Below are 19,547 nucleotides of genomic sequence, written 5' to 3'. Positions count from 1 at the left end.
TGCAAATGGACAAGTGGATAGCAAAACATAGTTACTTGAAAAAGATAAGCTCTAGTTCTTTAACAGTAAGCAAACCCAAGCAAGCAATCATCAGGCAGATCTTCAGGAAAACTCAAGTGATTTTTTTTTTTTTTTTTTTTTGTTTAAACATTGAAAGACTTGATTTCTCCCCACACATTGATACTGCCAATATGTTGCTGCTTATCAGAACCAATTAAAACACTTTCGTTGAGCAAAAATTGTTTTTTTAAAGCATGCTGGGAAAAGTTTCAGCATTTGGTGTGTGTGTCTGGCAGGAGAAGTTCTGCTGATTTGGAAAAGTGTGAGAGGCCGGGGTGGGGGTCCTTTAAAAAAAAAAAAAAAGCTTTTCTAAATGACATTTTCCACATAAAATCCTTGCAGAAAAACAACCACCACCAACCAACGAACCAACAAAAACCAAAAAACCCCAAACGACACAAAAGAGGGGCGGGAAAAAAGGCCTAGCTCTACTAGTCCATCTTTTGTGATTTCAGAGAAAAAGCTAGGCAAGAATGAGATTCAATAGCATGAGGCGGCTATGTATTAGCAGTGCAGTTTGAGAATGCTATAATAGTTGTACAGTTCAAAGAAAATGGCAAGGCCCAAGGATGGACCCTGCTTAAGAAGACCTGCCATCTTCCATGCTGTTTCACACAGAACAGTATTTGCTTTGTGAAACCAAATGGGGAAGCCAGGTAGAATTTAAAGCAGGACAGTGCCCCACCTCTCCAACCAAAAACTCCTTTGGATGAATGTTACTGTGAGATGTGGTGTGTTACATGCTGAAACAGACGTATATCAAGAGCTTGCCTTAAACAGGAATGATCTGTTTTCACCATGCTCCAAGAGTCACAACTGAATAGGAAAAAAAAAAAAAACAATGCTGGAAAAATCCAAAGTAATTTTAATGTTTTTGTTATGACCTTTGTGTTCTTTAAAACTTCTTGTGTACACACACAAGCATATTTTACCCATGCTGTTATTAAAACTCTCATGCTATAGCTGCTTACTAGGTAGAGTGACCTTAAAATCAAAACAAACTATTTTGTCCAGTAGCATTTTGCAACCATTTTGTTTTGCTTTGTTTCTTAGCAGATGAGCCATTTTGTCAGTAGTAATATTCACTCCTCTACAAGCAACGTGCCTGCCTTCTTATCTCATACTGGTTGCCTAGAATAACTTGTACCTATATACACATGATTGTAACTTTCAGAAAATAAGCACAATAGAAAAAATTGGACTGAACTGGTTCAAGATGGACAATCACATTTTGAGTAACACTGTTTCCCCCTGTTTTGGTAAATGAAATGGAAAGCTACAAACACTAAAAAGTGGCGGGAATAGAACCTAAAAATTATTCCTGTAAGCTTCACCAAAGTAATTTTCAATATTCCTTTAAAATAAGCAAAAATCAAGTAATGCCTCTGGTAGTTACTGGGATGGAAAAGGTACTGGCTTTTTCTAGTGGTGGTGATTACTGTTTGCCTGCTAGAACTGGCATGCTCCGCTACAGTGATGAATGTGTCTCTTGTTCTGTTTGTTCTGGAAACTGATCCAGCCCTGGTGCAGAGCCACAGTTTGCCTCCAGCTCCTCATGCTTGCGCTCTTACAGGGTGTGAGGGGAGAACCTCAAAGTTTTGCCTTGGTTGCAGTACCTTACTTAAAATCTGTGGTAAGAGATATAGCCCTTAGCACACAGCCAGAGATAAGTATTTTTTGGTGCATGCCATGAAAAAAACATCCCATGGAAACCAAGAATGTCATTATACACCACTCCAACCCAACCAACCCTAAAGCAGAGAACTTAAACAGAAAAGATTATGAAATTTTGCATATGAAGTCCTAACAACAACAGTAAGTTGACTACACTGAGAATATCTAATTAGGATTAGTCTTTAAATTAGACTACTCAGAGGAGTGCAAACTAAGAATGCGATCCTGATAAGCTGACTTGAGCACCTCAACAAATCCAGTTGCAGAATCTAGTCCTAATGCTTCCGCTGCCCACCCCCTCTCCTCTCCAGGAGTTATTCTACAGTAATTTACTCACAGGCTGTTTCTGTAACAGTCATAGCTTAAATATCTAGGTACCTAATGGACTTATCCCTAACACTGCTGTGAGGGAGGGAAGCAGCATTAACCTCATTTTGCAGATAAACAGTGGAAGCCCTGATGCCTCTCTACTGTGTTACATCCTATGGAGCAATTGCACATATGCAGTGAGTGTAAATATGCTGTTGCACCAGAGTGCTGTATTCACAAGACTGACAGAGCTTTGGCATGCCAGCTATTTCTCCTTCGCATAGCCACGTATGACTATGAAGAAGACAAAGTTCAGAATATGGATAAGTTATCGTTAATTTCTCAGCTGCTGATTGCTCTGCACAGCCTTGGAACACACAGAGACTGGTACAGTGCAGCTCAACATGCTGAACTACTTAGCAGAGGGTAATCTCACTGCTGAACTGTAGCAACTCAAATCTCAGGTTCTCTCTCACAAACGAGGATGGTGCAGGGGCCTGAGCAAAAACGTGTGTGACCAACGTCACAAGAAACTTTTTAATTTTTTACCATATGATGAGAAATGTCAATACTCTCTGAATGTCTCACCTGAACAGGAGGGGAAAAGATTTAATTTTTTGGAATAAACATGAAAAATTGTTTCTTGTACAGGGTGTTTCAAAAAGATGGATCTAATTTCAAAGATACAGGGATTTCAAATTGGGTCCATATTTTCAAATGCCTTGTACATTTTGAATGGAAAATAAACATATGGTAATTAGTGTATGAGGAACTAGTTTCCCAGAGAACAGCATATACCTTTAATGCCTCGGAAACTCTTAGTTTAACCATTTTTGTAGTAATTCAAACTGATGTTAACTGGATGGTGCTGGAGAAACGTGAAGTTTTACGTTCGTCTGTCCTGCACTTTGGTTTGTGACCCGGCAACTTCTGACCACTACACGGGGTCAGTTTCGAAATTTCAGGGCGTGCACCCAGTGCACCCAGCACGGCTGGCAATACCAGGAAACGCGATACGGGCGCTTCTCACTTATGTAAGCGAACCGAGGCCCCGGCAGGCCATTGGCTGGCCCCGGCAGAGCAATCCCCGGAGGCTCCAGCTGCTGCTGCCACATCGCCAGCAACGCGTCAACATCCCTCTCCCCGGGAGGGTGAGGCTCTGCCGCCTGGGCTGTTTTCCCTCTCTCACCAGGCCGTTAGCGGCGGCGGCGCTCGGGAACCTCTTCCAGAGCGGCCTTTTCCTGCCGGCAGGGCGGGAGCGCTTCCTGGCCCCCCTCGGATGGCACTCGGCGGCCGGCCCGGCCGCCCCTCTTCCACCTTTCCGCCGCCGAGGGGGCCGCGAGGCAGCCGGGCGCTGTGCGGGGACTGTGCGCGGCGCTCCCGGGCAACGCTTTTTCCCTCAGCGGGGCCGAGCGCGCGGTGCGTCCGTTAACGGCCGGGCCGCGCGCCGCGCTCCACCTCTGCTGCCGAGCGCGCGGCCGGCCGCCAACGGTCCCCCGCGCGCCGGCCCAGCGGGCAAGCGCGCGCTGACGTCACGGGTGGCTCCGAGGAGGCGGGGCGGAGCCACTTCCCCCGGCGTGATGTAACCTCTGCCCTCCTCGGCCCGGCGGTGGAGGAGCAGCGCAGGCGGAGGGGAGCGGAGCGGCCGGGGGCTGCGGCGGGAGGCAGCGCGGCGCCGGCGGTGAGTGCGGGGTAGTCGCGCGGGGACGCGTCTGCGGCGGGGAGGAGGCAGGGGGGAGGGGCGGGCTGGCGGGGCTGGCTCGGAGGCGACTGTGGCTGCCGGTGGAAACATGGTGCCACACGTGAGGCTTATGTAAAGTGAGCGGCGTGCGGCGCGGCCAATGGGAGAGGCGTGCGTTCCGCCCTCGCCCCTGTCCGCCGCCGGCGTCACACGCCCGCGGCCAATGGCCGTGCGGGCGGGGCGGGCTCTCCGGGCTCAGTCACGTTTCTGCCTGTATGAAGTCGGTGCCGGGCTGCGCCGCGCTGGCTGGACGGGGTGTGCGCGGTGAGTCGGGCTCCGCTGGGCGCTCTCCCCGCGACCGGCCGGGACTCGGGGGCTGCTGGCGGGGCGGGAGGGGGTGGTGCGCGGCAGCCGTGCTGGGCAGAGGGGCTCCTCCGCCTTCCCCGCCCGCTGGGCCGAGGTTACGTAACCCCCGCGCCGGGGCTCTCCCGTTGCCAGGGAGACGGGATGGGGCCGCCGGTGGGGCGGGCGGCGCCCTAGGGGTCGGGCCCGCGGGAGAGGGGGCGGCTGGGACTCCCTTCAAGCCGGGGAGGGGGCGGCCGTGACGTGCCCCTCCATCTCAGACCGTAGCGGGGTAAGAGGGCACCGGCTTTGACTCCGTCTTCGGACCGGGCCGCGGGGTGGATGCTCCGGAGGGGAGTGCGGCACGTTCCCCGCCCGTCTCAGACCGGGACGGGGCGTCCGGGGATGGGAGGCACAGATCCCCCAACTCAAGCCGGGCAGGAGCTGAGTGCTCCGAGGGGCGCAGTGCCACGCCACCGCCGCTTCCCCTGCCCATGTGGGGCTGGGCCGGGGTGCCGAGGGGCAGCGGTGCCCCCAACCTCAGAGCGGGAGTGGGGCGGCTGTGCCCCGGGACGGGGTGGTGGCGCCGTGGGGCGGCGGTCGGGCCGGTGCGGAGGAGGAGGAGCGCGGCGGGGCGGCTGTGGCTTCCCCGCCCCGCGGCCTGTGGGGGCCCGGTGGCGGCGGGGCCGGTCCCTCGGCGCTGCCGCGGGGCTCCGCTCTGGCGTCCCTGGCGGCCGCGGTTGCAGGGCGCGGGCTGCGGCCGCATCTGTGCGGAAGGTCAGTTGCGGGGTTGGGAAGGAGCGAAAATAGACGCGGGGAGCGCCTTCGGGGAGCACACGTGTCCCGGTCCGGTGAGCATGGACCGCGGCCCCGCACTCCGCCGTCCCCCCGAGGGGACAGTGCTGTACGCAGCTGGCTGGGTGGCTTTTTTCACATGAGTAACCGTGTGGCAGTGAGTAGCAGAATCTCAGCGTGCTGCTGAGATGGGTGAGCTACAGGTAGAGTAGGCAACAGGTGCGATGGATTTCTTAATTTTTTTTTTTTGGGGGGGGGTTGCCCGTGGTTGCAAGAACGTTTTATTCTTTGAGACCTTGTGTTTGTGCTGCTGTTGTCATTAGTTGCATGCTATTACCTGCATGATTACAAAACAGTTTATGTAAGTACAGTTTCATGCAAATAGATGAGCAGTATGGTAACAGTCAAGCTGATACTTTACAACTGACTTTTTGTAATAGGTTAGGAGCGGGTACAGCATTTCTCTGTGTACTACAGGAGCTTAAAAAGCCCTCAGAGGGGTCAGGATGAGCTCTCTGGTACTCGGAAACTGAAGCACTTTGCAATTGTATTCCAGTGAAACAGTAACTTGGCTGAGACAATGCATATGAAGGATTTTGAAGAAACATGTTGGCTTATGTTTTTAGGCTGTGAGGTGTCTTTTTCTTTTCCAAACGTGAGACTCTGAGGTTTACCATCTTGTACAGCTGAGATCAAATACGTACCACTTATGTATTTACAAGTAAAGGGGGAAAGGTGGAAATTCTGTAATGATTTTAGTGGTAAGATTGGTCAAGTCAAAAGTAAAGAACTGGTTTAGTATAGTGAGAAACTGTTTCAAGTTGTCAGTATCATTTTAACTACAGAGTTTGTTTACAGATTATAGTTAAGCTTGGCTAGTTAACATTTGTCAAAATTGGAGCTGGCTTTTGCTTTTCATCAAGGTAAAATTCCAATTAATCACGATGATGGCAGTGAGGAATATCTACTTGAATGCAAATGGTTAGTTTTAACAATGTGGGGCTGTTGATAAAACTTAAGGGTGTCAAGCTGACAGCCTTGATGGTGTGGCCCTATTCCGTAAACAGGTCCCATTGTATATTAGATGATTTAAGGGCATTGAACTTGATAAAACTCAAACTTTTGTACCTTCTAGGGTACCTCAGTGTCTGTATGTGTCTTTGATCTTCTCAGTCTTGGGCACAGTGTTGTTTATGCACTTTACACAGTGGCACTTGAATACAAAATTTGTGAGCAGGGCCTAGAATTTGATTCATGTCAGAGAGAGTGCCCACATTGTTGTTCTGTAACATCAAGTTCCTTCTTGTTTGTCTGTGTTTGCGTGCTCTTGTGATTTTTCTTTTTGCCCTTTCTTACTGAAACTTGCATTATTTCTGCAAAGCGAGGAAGTTTCACTGGAGAACTGGACTGTGTCCTTGGTTCATCCAAGGCTTACTGTTAGCCTTCTGACTGGGGCACTGTCCTGAGGTGTGGAGCTCTTGTTCTGGACTGTGGAGGTTACTTACCTTGCTAGTAAGACATAATGGAAAAAAAGAGGGCCTTTGGCCTAGAGTAGAAGAAAAAAGCTATTCCCTTCAGTTTTGGTCGGTTTTTGGCAGTTTCAGGTGTTTACTTCAAGGCAGAAAGGAGAATGCTTTAGTTGGGTAGTTGGCATAAGTGTCCAACACTGTGCAGTGAAAGAGTGTGGCCTGTCCTGCACTGTGAAGAAGTGTAGTTCAGCTTGACCTAGTGCAGAAGGTAAAGGCACGGAAAGCAAGATTTTGGCTTTCGTGCGCTTTCCTCAGGTTCAGCAAGTTTTCTGGTTACGTTTATGATCCCAAGACTCTATGGTTTTGCTGGGCTTCTTTTTTGTTTGTTGGTATGACTTGTTGTAGGCTTCCTATATTTATTCTAACACATCAATGCGGTCTGTGAAAATCTAAGTAATCTTCATTTTTACAGTTCACTATTTTCCTTTTAGATTTCCATGGAGAGGCATTAAAGAGACAGAATATTGTGGCAGCTCTTGGAATAATACCTTTTCCACTTTTTTCCCCACAGCCATAAGATTAAAATATGTATCCACTCACTTTATCAAATAAGCTTACTTGAGCCTGTCCCTGGACAATGCATTTTTATAGTAATAAATTTCCCATGTGAAGAATCACATTTTTTGAGTAAACTGTGATTTTTTGATGGTGTTTAGCCTTGGTATGAGAATAGAGTGAAATGGGGAAACTGATTGCAAGTAGAGTTCTGGATTTTTCCTCTACCTCAGGCTTTATTATGACCAGGAAGTGTTTGGTTTAGATATAGACTGATAAACCAATTTTCTTTTTCCTGGCTCCTTGCCACACCTTTATTTCTCTAACATCTTTACACTATTAAAACGTGCTTTACTGCAGAAAAGTATTTTTTAACCCCTTAAAGTATAAGCACATGGGCAGGTTACTGTGGGATGAGGTATACTTGGTGTGGTTTAAAAGCAAGTAGACTACAACTAGCCAGTAGAACAAGTAAGTTATCACTAGTCTAGATCAACTGTACTATTTTATATAGGGTTGCTATAGCTGGCCTATCTTAAAAGGGAACATCATGTTCATAGCAGGGTGTTATGTAATACTTGGCATGAATGTCCCATAGACACTGTATTATACTCACAACGTTACCACATCATAATTACTAGATCATCAGGTGTTTCAGAAGAGGAATTTTTGTGTCCAGTTTTGGATGCGTGGCCTGGAATTCCTCTATGAGGATTGTGGATTACAGAGATTTTTAACTGTCTTGCTGCATTCACACCACATCCAGTTATATCCCTATTGTGTGAGTTTTGAACTGCTTGTCAGGCACTGAGCAGCAAATGGGTCAATTAATAGCTGTATTATTCTTTGTGATGTAGTTTTATTACTCTGAAGGGCTTTGAGTTACTTTAGAGTACAGATGACGTTGGATGCAGAAAATGGTGGTCTTGAATGTAATGCCACTGGTGTTTTGTGTACTGTGTAAAAGGTATTTGTCACCTCTCCTGCTTTAACTGCTGCCTTAAACTTAACTACTGCTGTAGTGGGAGCCAGACTGTTAATGTTGCATGCATCGCTGGTAGTAAGGCAAACCCTTTGCTTGCTAGTTGGTGGTTAGTAAATAAAACTCCACCTTCTGACACAGAGAGAGTTTTCCTGGGGATCATTTCTTTTTAGCTACAAGTGAGATACTTCCTTCTCTGAAGTATGTTTAAAGGGCATGGGAAAAGAGAAGGCATCTGTCAAAAACAACTTCATGGGCTAATGGTTTTGCAGCCTGTTGCTGGGATTTCGTGTGGCTTTGTGAAATACAGAATGGCAGAGAAGACCGAAATGAAGAAGGATCAGATGGTTTGGGTATGTCTGCAAAGGCTGTGGAGAGGCTCTGAAGCTACTCTTTAGAGCTCGTTCTGTTCATGCTGACAGTGAGCCAGCAACCATATGTAGTAGGAAAGCACCCGAACACATGGGAATCCACATGCCTGAGCATACGCGTGGTGATCTGGTACTCTAGTAAGTGGCTTAGTAGATCACCAGGCATGCTTGTGCAGCCTGCTTGTACTCTGCCTGCCAGCAGTGCTGGAACATGGGCAGATCAGGCTTCTGTGCTTCTGGTTCGTATTTCTAAGGTTATCCTGATGAGGTCTTTGTCTGAATGCCTGTGCCAACTTGTACCAATCCAGTACAGAGTCCTCCTGGTCTTCTCTGTCTCAGAGTTCTTGAGGGACAGCAGCAGTTTACTAAGTTTCATGCAAGTTGTACAGCCAGTGCGTATTTTCCCAGCTTATCCACATACACAAGTGTGGTTATGAGAGTTTGTGTGTGTGTGAGTGTAAGGTATTGTAAGGTCAACAAAAGATTTTGTACAGATGTTTTCAGCTGCTGCTGAAGTACTGCTGAAGTAGTGATAATTCTAGAGGAGCTTTCTGATTTCTCTGACTTTTGGTGGTTTGATTTAGACAACTTTGTTTGTAGGACACAATAAGAAGTGAGGCTAAATTTACCTTCCTCAAGATACATGAGTGTGGGGTATGATTTTTCCTTTTTCCTTCATTTTCTCCCAGTAGAAAGCAAAACTTTATTGGGTGGTGCTGAAGGGGTAGCGACTCAGCATGGTGTTTACATGAACAAGTGGACTGAAATACGCAGAGGGTGTGTTTCTTGGGGCAAGAGTATGAAGTTATTCTGCAGATTGTGTGAGTAGGCTGCAGAAGTTTGGTGCAAGCAGTACTGATATTCATCCTGAAAAGATGTGATGGTGGGGAAGAGAGCTCATTTTTATGTCAAAATGTCTGGAGAAGACTTTAAAATTTTGCTTCTGGAGTGTGACATGGTAATTCTTAATGCTTGACTTTTTCATATAGATAGAGTAGTTAGAGATTTCCTTGTATAGATGGCTTTTAAAAGTAGAACTGGCTTTTTAAAAGAAGAACTAAAGCTATACTGCCTTTCAAACATCCTGCCCTAAAACAGAAGTTGTTAATAACACCTGTAATTTTTCATAGTCAAAGCTTAGGGAGACAAGATGAAGTGGTGAGGATGTCCAGTACTTCTCTTTTTAGTTCATTTTGCTTTCTGTGCTCCTTATTGTTTGCAGCTTTTGTATCTTAGTATGCTTTTTGTGCTTGACCTTATGTCATGGTTTAACCACAGCGGGCACCACAGAGCCGCTCGCTACCTCCCTCCTGGCACAATGTGGTAGAGAATCGGAAAAGTGAGAAAACTCATGGGTTGAGGCAAGACAGCTTAATAGGTAAAGCAAAAGCCATGCAAGCAGAGCAAAACAAGGAATTCATTCACTCCTTCCCATGGGCAGGCATGTGTACACTCAGTCATGTGTAACTGTTACTTGGGAAGGCAAACACCATTACTCTGAATGTCCTCCCTTCCTTCTTCTTTCCCCAGCTGTATATGCCGAGCGACATCATATGGTCTGGAATATCCCTCTGGTCAGCTGAGGTCAGCTGTCCCAGCTGTGTCTCCTCCCAGCATTTTGTGCACTCCCCAGCTGAAGAGTCCTTGACTGCTCAGCAACAACTAAAACATCAGCGTGATATCAATATTATTCTCATACTGAATGCAAACCACAGCGCTATACCAGCTACTAGGAAGAAAATTAACTATATCCCAGCTAAAACCAGGATGCCTCATTACAAGTACTTTTGTGTTTCTGCTTAGTTTCTTTAATTGTACAAAGATCTTCAGTATATAAACCACTTCTTCAATTTCAATTACATCTCTACCATGGATTCCTTTGTGACTTGAGCTTTTATTTTTCTGTACTAATATAGCCAACTCAAAGGACAAGTACATCATGTTTGTTAGGTTGCCACGCTTTGTGGAGTGTATTACTGATGTGGTAGGGACCATATTAGTAATACTCGGCTAATTTTTTTGGTGTAGAGTCTTCCAGAGTGGAACTTTCATTCTTTAACGGGATGTGAACTGCAGCAATGTCTAAAGAGCAGCGTTAGTCTGGAACTTTCGTAAATGTAATACCCATGGTGAAATTCTCCACTTTTATTTAAGGAAGGGAAGCATTAGGCATGCAAATACACTGCTTAATGGAGATGTCAACAAATATTAAAGTTGAAATATGATGTTGTAGATACTTTAAATCTAGTTTCACCTACGATAAGGGTGAAATAACTTTAAATCTAGTTTCACCTATGATAAGGGTGAAATATATGACTACATGGGGGGACATGATAATTTTTTCCTCCTTTCTGTGACAACACTTCCTCAAATGTATCATTTTTGTTATTTTGTTCAAAAAGAACAAGAATCGACACATGCATATATCAAAGAGTTCTGACTACTGATCTCCTGCTTAATAATATTTCCAGTTCCACTCAGGAGTAGTGTTTTCTGTTTACAAAGACAAATATCTTTCTAACTTCCCATCTAATACAAAGAATTTTAGTTCACCTTTAAGAAGGTATGTATGGAAGGAAGGATGTCTAGAAATTAGCATGGGGCAGATGAAGGAGACTGTGTTTAGCTTCTTCACAAGATGTCTTGGCACAGGCTGCAATAATTTATCTGTCAGGGGTATATGTCTGTGCTCACGTTTTTTGTTTTTTTTTTTTTTTTTAAGTGGAGATTACTTTGGTACTTGGCTTCTTATATTTACCGGAAAGCAAATGATGAATTGGGAGCTGGCCCAGGTTGGTCAGCACAGCGTAGGTGAGATTGACCCTGCGTGAGGTGAACTTGATAAGTTCAACAATGTGCCGGTGCCGTGCTATTCATAGTAAAACTGAGTTGACTTTGTCCTGTCACCTCAGGCTAACTTTTTTGCTATTAATTACTCCATGGGGAGAATAGGCAGCTTCAAAAACAACAAAACCAATCTAAAACTGGAAGGAAATTAAATAATAGTGGTGCTGTGGGCGCTTCAGGAATAGAAGTGACTGGTGACATTAGCTTAGGTCCTTTTAGGAATCATCACTTGAGGACTGCAGGACTTATTTTTCCTGTTTGGCCCTCTGGGACATAGCTAAGGATGCTTCTTTTCCCCTTTTAAAATTTTTTTTTATCTGCTAAGACTAACTGGAATATGTATTTCAGTGGTGAAATGTTTTAAGATTAAGATCGTAATCTGTGGAAGAAGAAACATAACTTGAATTTAAATATATGATCCCAAATTTTATTCCAGATAATACTCATTCTTCTTGAATGCTCTCAGATGAGTGAATGGTTGATTTTGAAGTATGCTGTGTTGTTATCTGTATTATCTAAACAGTGTGCTAACAATAAATTAAGTTCATGGAGATTGAATTTTTGGGATTTCTTACGTTTAGAAAAGAAACGGAATTCAGTGAGTAGTTACTTTGTACATTGCTCAAGGAACTGATTTAGAAGTTAAGTTACAATAATAGTAAATATTTTTATCAGTAAAACTTCTTACATTTCCTCTCATTTTGTATTTGTAGTCTTTATAGCCATTATTAATCCATGAGATATGTATTTTATGTGGTTGGACTTGTATTACATTATCGTATGGACTTGACTTATGTTTCATAAGTAATTTTTTAAATCTTGCTTATACAACTTCCTTGTTTTTTAATAGGAATATACTGATGACACTTTAAGATTTGGAAAGATTGTGATTGGTACATTCCTTAAGGTAAGTGTCTTACACTGTTCTCAAGAAAGTGATTTATAATATCAGGTCTTTCTCAGTGAGTCTGAACTGATTTTTTTGGTTGTTGTTGCTGCTTTGTGTGTTTCATTTGAGCTGTAATGTCTGAATGCTGAAAAATAAAAAAATATTTGGGACGTTTATAAATTGTGAAGCAAATGGAAATGGTGTGACCTCTCTAAATCTTGAGGAAACTGAAATTTGTGTACCATCCAGTATCAAGTACTAAATCTGCATTGTTTGCTGTGCAGAAGTTTATTAATAAACTTCCAGTCTCCCAGTTGCTCTTGCAAGTGTTTTGAGAAATTTTAATGATGAGGAAAATTCTAGGGTACAGAAAACAAAGTTGCTAGTGCTGTTCAGATAAGCAGGGTGATAGCTCAGGGGGAGAAAAGGAAAATGTTATGCTTTGGTTTAGAAAGCAGGTCATAGCTTCCAACAGTATTTTTCGGTCAGTCGTGATCTGCTTTCTAACAGGTTGATGCTTACTCTAATCTCTGATTGAGAAGTCGAACAGAGGGCATCAGAGGTACTGACTTATATATGTTTATGTTCAATGTGTGAGAAGCTGATCACAACTCAGGTGCAATGTGTGATGGGTTAAGAAAGCAGAATAGACAATCAAAATTATGGTTATTGGAGCAAAAAAAAGGAAACAGCTGAGACCTTCAAGGAGAATGGTGGAGGCACGTCATCTGTGATGTGAAGAAAATTTGTCAAAGTCGTCTTGTTACATGTGATCTGATGATGGGACAATATTGGCCCAAGACAGGAAAGGGAAGGGTAGCAGTTCTGGATAGTACTGTAATATTGCAATACAGATGAAATAGTAGCTAAGATTTTGAGGATTAATGCTGTAGTGTCTGATTCGTCTAAATGATTGAAAAAAAAAAAAAGTTTTTCTGTGGCTACAAAATGTGATCTGAATAGGTTCTTAAAGCTGACAGTGTTCTCTTTTGAATGCTACAGGTGTGACTTCAGTTCTCTACAACAAGTGAAATTGGTTGGGATCCTGCAATACAGGTGTGTTCACTAAAGCAGGTTGTTCATTCTTTTCTAATATTTGAAGTCTTCTGTGCTTGGAATAGATATTTCTCAGTATCGAAGGAAGCATTGTCACAAGTTCTATGTTCTTTCTGTACTGATCAAATTAGACTTCCTTCTGTGGAAAAGACCTTTTTGAGATTCCATACATAGATGAACTCTTTTAGTTCTTTGGGATTTGGATATACTCAGTCACCTGTACATTTCCTCTGATAAATAATAGAAGACTAGAAGATATGACTGCCTCTAATTCTACTCAAACTGATAAAATTCCTGTTTTGAATGACTTGTATTTAGTTTCAGATAAAAATCCTTTTGGCTTAGATTTATCTTGGCTTTCAGTTAAATTGTATAAAGGCTTATCATGAGAATTTTAAGTAGTTTACAAGGACTGTTTTTTCTTAATGTCTTCCTAAATACATTAAGTAGATGAAGCAAATGTTATACCCAATTAAAACAGTACATGCTGCTACTGTGAATACCCTCTTCAAACTTTTTTCATTTTTTTTAATCTATGAAAATGTCGTGATGGAGGTCATCAAACTAGAAGAGTGCTGTGTCACTTCATTAGTAGTCAGGCAAGACTTCGTGGCTAATTTCTTGTAGATCTTGATTAGTGAAGGTAGACACTTAACTCCATCAAGGAAATATCAATTATAGGGAGATGAATTAATGTTCTTTAAGCCAGGATTTAAGTAGTGATGAAAGAAATTCTGTGTTTCTAGTGTCCAAGCTAAAAATTGCAAAATCTGTAAGTAGCTCTAGATAAGGCAATTTCTAACACTTCTTATGGTCAGAGATACAGAGCTTATAATTTAAATCCTGTTTTATCAATTTATGATAAAGACAGACATAAAACATTTAAAGAACCAATGCACACAGATTTGTATCACAATCTGAGACTTCTGGAACTCACATTGGCTTTATGACATTATGCAGAATGGAATGTTATGAATAAATTCTTCCTTAAGTCTGGCCAACACAAGTGTACTTTTAACAGTTGGTAGACATACAACATCTTAAATTAAGGCATGTTAACATGGGCTGCCTTCCAAAATGGTTGGCTTGCGATCTGAACACTGTTCCAAACGTTCCTTCTGCATGTTCACATGAAACACTTAAAGTGATGTAATTGTTTGCCACACAAATGTCGATCATCTGAACTTCTGATTGTCATTCTACTGTTTTTCTACTGTTTTATTGTGTTACGTGGCAGTACAATGTACCAATAGACTTAATTTCCTAGATTTAATAGAATTCTCAGATTTTCCTGCCGAAATTCCCAGTGTCTTTCTTGGGAAACTGTTTTGCCTAGGAAGAATAATGGTGTGGATGGACTTCGTTAGTACAGAGTTCTGAATGTAAGGAAACACTTTTTTTTTTTTCTTTTTTTTTACTGTGGGAGTGAGTGGGCACTGGAACAGATTGCCCAAAGAGGCTGTGGAATCTCCATCCTTGGAGATATTCAAGTCATCGGGAGGTGGTCCTGCGTAGCCTTCTCTAGATGACTCTGCCTGAACAGGGGGCTGGACAAGATGACCTCCAGAAGTCCCTTTCGACCTCAACCAATTTTGTAACAGCCTAGTAAACTCTTTAATGCTCATACTAAGCCTACAGCGATGTAGATAAGTTTAGATCAGGTGTTAAAGTTGTATTCTAACCAAATTTCTTAAGCACTTGGAGCTCCTGTTGACTACATCAGGCATTTTGCTCTGTTATCTTCTGGAGAGGTTGGCCCTTTGTTCTTGGTGGCTATGTCAGCCCCTGCAGACTGTATACATACTATACATGTACACAATATGATACAATACCAAATTGTGAACTGGAAGGGTTATTTTATCTAGTTTAGAAGAGTCTGTTATTTCAAAGCTCTATAAGACCCTACGTAAGACTGAAAGTATTTGAAATGCAAATTTTTATCTGGTTCCTCTGCTGGATGACAGTTTCATGTTTAACCAACATTTATTTGCGTAGGCGTGGCATATCTATGAGCATCTCTCTGCTATCTGTTTGAAGAGGACACTGTTGGGGGGCCCAGGTATTTCTTTTATATTTTATAGTTGTAGAGGTGTCCGGACTCTGTAATGGTCAAAGATTTCCAGTAGAAGAGGATGAGACAAGACTTAAATGCATGTGGGAGACTCTGGACCTAGGCACTTCATGCTTTTGATGCTAGCTGGGAGGGAGCTTGATAAACACTTTTACCAACTTTTCACAGAAAAACAGGTAAGAAAAATGTGCAATTGTTATGATTCATATTAGTAGAAAGATGCTTTTCCCCTACCCCGTAGGGTTTATGCAGAAAATATATTGTTCTGTGTTGGTTTTATCTTGGAACTGTGATTTCAGTCATATATATACTCACTCAGAACTATATTTTGAGTATAAGATGGGGATTACCTTATTTGAAGCTTAGATGGTTTTAGTCTAAAACCATACTTATTCTTAAATTCAGGTTTTGGTTTCTTCACTGAGGAAACAATCTGGTTGGCAACATCCTTGCCATGGTTGCAAGGACCCTGGCCTGGTGCTTATGGTGACCTCTTCCTGTATAGGTGCTGCTGTAAATTCAGGGTGGCACTTGAATGGCTCTGGACCAAGGCTATGTCTTGGTCAGTTCCTCTGTTGTAATCAGGATCACCTTTATAAAGATATTACTAACGTTTATGTAACTAACAGTCCTGCGTACAGGATTCTCTTGAACTGAAAGAGGAATCCTTATCAACAAAGTGTGAAATGAATGCTGTGAAATCCAAATTTTATGGAAGCACTTGTGATATTCTAGATGTTGTCGATAATTTCATTGGCATAAAATTGACTTACACCTCATTCCTTGTTAAGAAAAAGAAGAAAAATTTTTATGATGACTTGCAGTGAGATGATGAATCTATTAAAGAGTTTTAATTGAAAAAGTCTTATAGGAAATTTTTAAGCATCTTTTGCTGTTTTTTTTTCTCATAGTGAAGTCTGAGAATACTGCCGCCTCTTTTTCTTTTTTTTTTTTTTCCTTCGTTGCTAGAAAGTGTCCTACTGAAGGTATTCTGTCAGTTGTTCTGTCTCTTGCCACAAAAAAAATGAAGCTCTTGGTATTATTGTTGGTGAAGTTGTACAGTCAGACAAGTCACTTCTTGGATTATTGTTTTTCAACATTTTTTCTTAATGTTTTGCTGCTATCAAGCATTTAATTACTGTCTAATTGCACAGGGAGAATGCACACATTGTAGATGTTAATTTTCAATTTTCTCTGGAATTGCATGATGAGATTAAATCCCTGCTAGTTATTTGTCATACACATGAGATAACTCTTACCATTTTGCAAAGCAATCATCCAGAAGACATGTGGAAACTCTTCTTGTTGATGAGATCTTCAGTAAAATTGAATCCTGACTATTAGAAAGGTCTCCTGTTGGTGTTGGTACAGTTAAGAGTCCCCAAATATTCACGTCTAAAGTATAGTCATAAACCGTGGTGTGCCTCTTGCTTCATTTGTGAATATTACTAAGTTAATATCAGTTGCAAATTTAGACTCAAATTTTTAGTTGTTCTCTTCTAACTCAGTTATTGAATTAGATAATTTTGACTCTGGATTTTTAGTTTTTGTTCTTTAAATGTCAGTACTAGACATGATATTTTTTGTGTGAAAAGAAATCTGGAAAAATCTGTTCTCTGAATGTAACCTGATCTCTGCTGAAGCAAGATTAAGTTTAAATGTCATAGTTTTAAAATAAATTTGCCTCCTTGATGTTCTACAGTCCTTATTAAGAAGACTTTTCAAAAGCATCAAAACCATTATTTTTTCAAGGGTTTGTCCATACATATTTTGGCATGTTTTTCTGGGGACACTAAGGTCCAGGTTGTTTCCATTGTCTTACTGCAAGATAAAGGGGCTTCTGTAGCTAATGAATAACATCTAACCTGTCTGCATTTGTCCTTAGTGCTCAGTGGAAGTATGTTGCCCTTTTCATACACTGCATCAAGATCTTAGAGAGTTCTAGTCTTTGCCAGAGTGACTTTGGGAGGTTTGCTCTGTATAAAGAGTGGTGAGTGAGGTGCCTTAAAATCAAGTTTAACTGGTGCCAATTTAAGATTAAAGATAAGTTTTTACTTAGAGTCAAAATAGATAACCCCCCTTAAAAGTTTAGAAAGATGTAGCAGAAAAAAACCCCAACTGGCTTAATGTACTTCTCTCAAGATCAAACCTGAAAGAGTTATTTTTCTGTACCCATGTGACTGTCTGCACTTGCTTGCCAAATTGGGTATGAGATGCACTTACCTCACTTTAACTGTGGTAACAGGACAGGTCATCAGACTGGGAAAGCATGCTAGCTCTTATCTTTTCATTCTTGTTTGGTTATTGATTGGAAATTTATTCAAACATATAAGCGGGATGAATGTGTGCATTTATTACGGCACTTTAACTGAGATTAGTTTCAACATTAATTAATCTCTCTGGGATGACTGACCCTCTGTGCTCCTGAAGTGTTTGCGTGGTGCTTGTGTATGCATGCAGATATTCCACTTAAGGTCGTCTTCTGTCGGGAAGTAAAGTCTAGCCAGATGCATCAGTTCTTATATAAAATTACATGCACAGAGCATGGTGTAGGGTCATTGCTAGTCTGTTCTTTTATTCACGGTTATTCCAATCTCTTTGTACAAAATATCTCCACATTTATGGCATATATTACCATTGCTGCTTTTGGGTATCTTGGTGTTTTTATTTATTACACAAGCTCTTGTTTTAGAAACACTCCTCTCCCATCTTTCCCTGGAAGCTCCTAAAAGTCTTTCATAATCTTTTTCTTGTTCCTTCCTATTTGTTCTTCCTGTATTCCTTATCCTGGTATGTGCCTCTGGCACTGAGGCTTTTGAAATTTTGAAACAGAAAAACTTTTGTGCCAGACTGACTTTCAGTGACATTAATCTTCCAGTCCTGCCTAAGAACAACATTCCACCTCAAGGAGCTGAGCCAATTCTTCTAGAAAGATACTTTTTAAAAGTTCAAACTTTTATCTTCTCCATTATTGAGATACTCATTTTTGTTTCTGTCACCGTTGTCCTTGGGCTCCAAATTCTAGTCACCGTAATGTAGTTATGTATTAGGTTGGTGCAAAAGGAATTGCAGTTTTTGCATTGCTGAAATTTGTCATTTGATATTGGAATACATCCTTAAATAGATGTGGTTATGTTATACATAATTTTAATGCACTTTTCTCACTGTAAGTGGGGGTTTTTTTGCTATTGACTTATTACTTGCTGTTTCTATTTATTTTAGACTATGGCAATTATGTTAGACAAAAAGCAAATATGAGCAGTTTTCTTATTTGAGTTCAAAATGGGTCATAAAGCAGTGGAGACAACTTGCAGCATCAACAATGCATTTGGCTCAGGAACTGCTAATGAACGTACAGTGCAGTGGTGGTTCAAGAAGTTTCATAAAGGAGATGAGAGCCTTGAAGATGAGGAGCATAGTGGCAGCCATCAGAAGTTGACAATGACCAGTTGAGAGCAATCATCGAAGCTGATCCTTTTACAACTACACGAGAAGTTGCTGGAGAACTCAATGTTGACCATTCTATGGTGGTTTGGCATTTGAGGCAAATTGGAAAGGTGAAAAAACTCCCTAAGCGGGTGCCTCATGAGGTGACTGAAAATAAAAAAAGAGCGTCATTTTCAAGTGTCATCTTATTCTGTGCAACAACACCGAACCATTTCTCGATCAGATTGTGATGTGTGATGAAAAGTGGATTTTATATGACAACCGGTGACAACAAGCTCAGAGGTTGGACCAAGAAGAACCTCCAAAGCACTTCTCAATGCCAAACTTGAACCAAAAAAAGGTCACGGTCACTGTTTGGTAATCTGCTGCCAGTCTGATCCAGTCCAGCTTTCTAAGTCCCATTGAAACCATTCCATCTGAGAAGTCTGGTCAGCAAATCGATGAGATGCACCGAAAACTGCAGTGCCTGCAGCCAGTGCTGGTCAACAGAAAGGGCCCAATTCTTCTCCACGACAATGCCCAACCGCACGTCACGCAGCCAGCACTTCAAAAATGGAACGAATTGGGCTATGAAGTTTTGTCTCATCTGCCTTATTCACCTGGCCTCTTGCCAACCTACTACCATTTCTTCAAGCATCTCAACTTTCCGGAAGAAAAATGCTTCTACAACCAGCAGGATGCATAAAATGCTTTCCAAGAGTTTGTTGAATCCTGAAGCATGGATTTTTATGCTACAGGAATAAACAAACTTATTTCTCATTGGCAAAACTGTGTTGATTGTAATGGTTCCTATTTTGATTAATAAAGATGTGTTTGAACCTAGTTATATTGATTTAAAATTCACAGTCCCAAACGGCAATTAGTTTTGCACCAACCTAATACAAACTGCGTAGGTAGTTACTGTGGGCAAAGCTGCAGAAGCTCTGGCGTATTGCTAGTTAGAGAAAGAAGTAACATAACTTGAGCAGTTCCTGACACAAGTTTCTGCCAGGTGTCAAG

The 19,547-nt window shown here is 42.1% G+C and overlaps 1 protein-coding gene across 7 annotated transcripts in view; it reads left to right on the top strand.

Annotated features, from left to right (window-relative positions):
- The first annotated feature begins 3,178 nt into the window (after nucleotides 1–3,178).
- The window catches only part of PER2 (period circadian regulator 2), a 53,244-nt gene continuing 36,875 nt past the window's right edge, over nucleotides 3,179–19,547 (top strand). For 3 of the 7 annotated variants that reach the window (XM_065639718.1, XM_065639714.1, XM_065639711.1), the window contains exons 1-4: nucleotides 3,179–3,724; nucleotides 11,936–11,992; nucleotides 12,977–13,030; nucleotides 15,026–15,277. The gene's annotated coding sequence lies outside the window, so the exon portion shown is untranslated. Of the gene's footprint in view, nucleotides 3,725–3,966; nucleotides 4,049–11,935; nucleotides 11,993–12,976; nucleotides 13,031–15,025; nucleotides 15,278–19,547 lie in introns of those variants that run through there. The other 4 variants (XM_065639715.1, XM_065639716.1, XM_065639717.1 and 1 more) reach the window with 4 other exon arrangements.

The sequence above is a fragment of the Caloenas nicobarica genome, chromosome 8, assembly GCF_036013445.1.
Source record: "Caloenas nicobarica isolate bCalNic1 chromosome 8, bCalNic1.hap1, whole genome shotgun sequence".
Classification (NCBI taxonomy): Eukaryota; Metazoa; Chordata; class Aves; order Columbiformes; family Columbidae; genus Caloenas; species Caloenas nicobarica.
The sequence above is the reverse complement of the archived record's forward strand: the minus strand, read 5'-3'. Positions and strand labels throughout refer to the sequence as shown.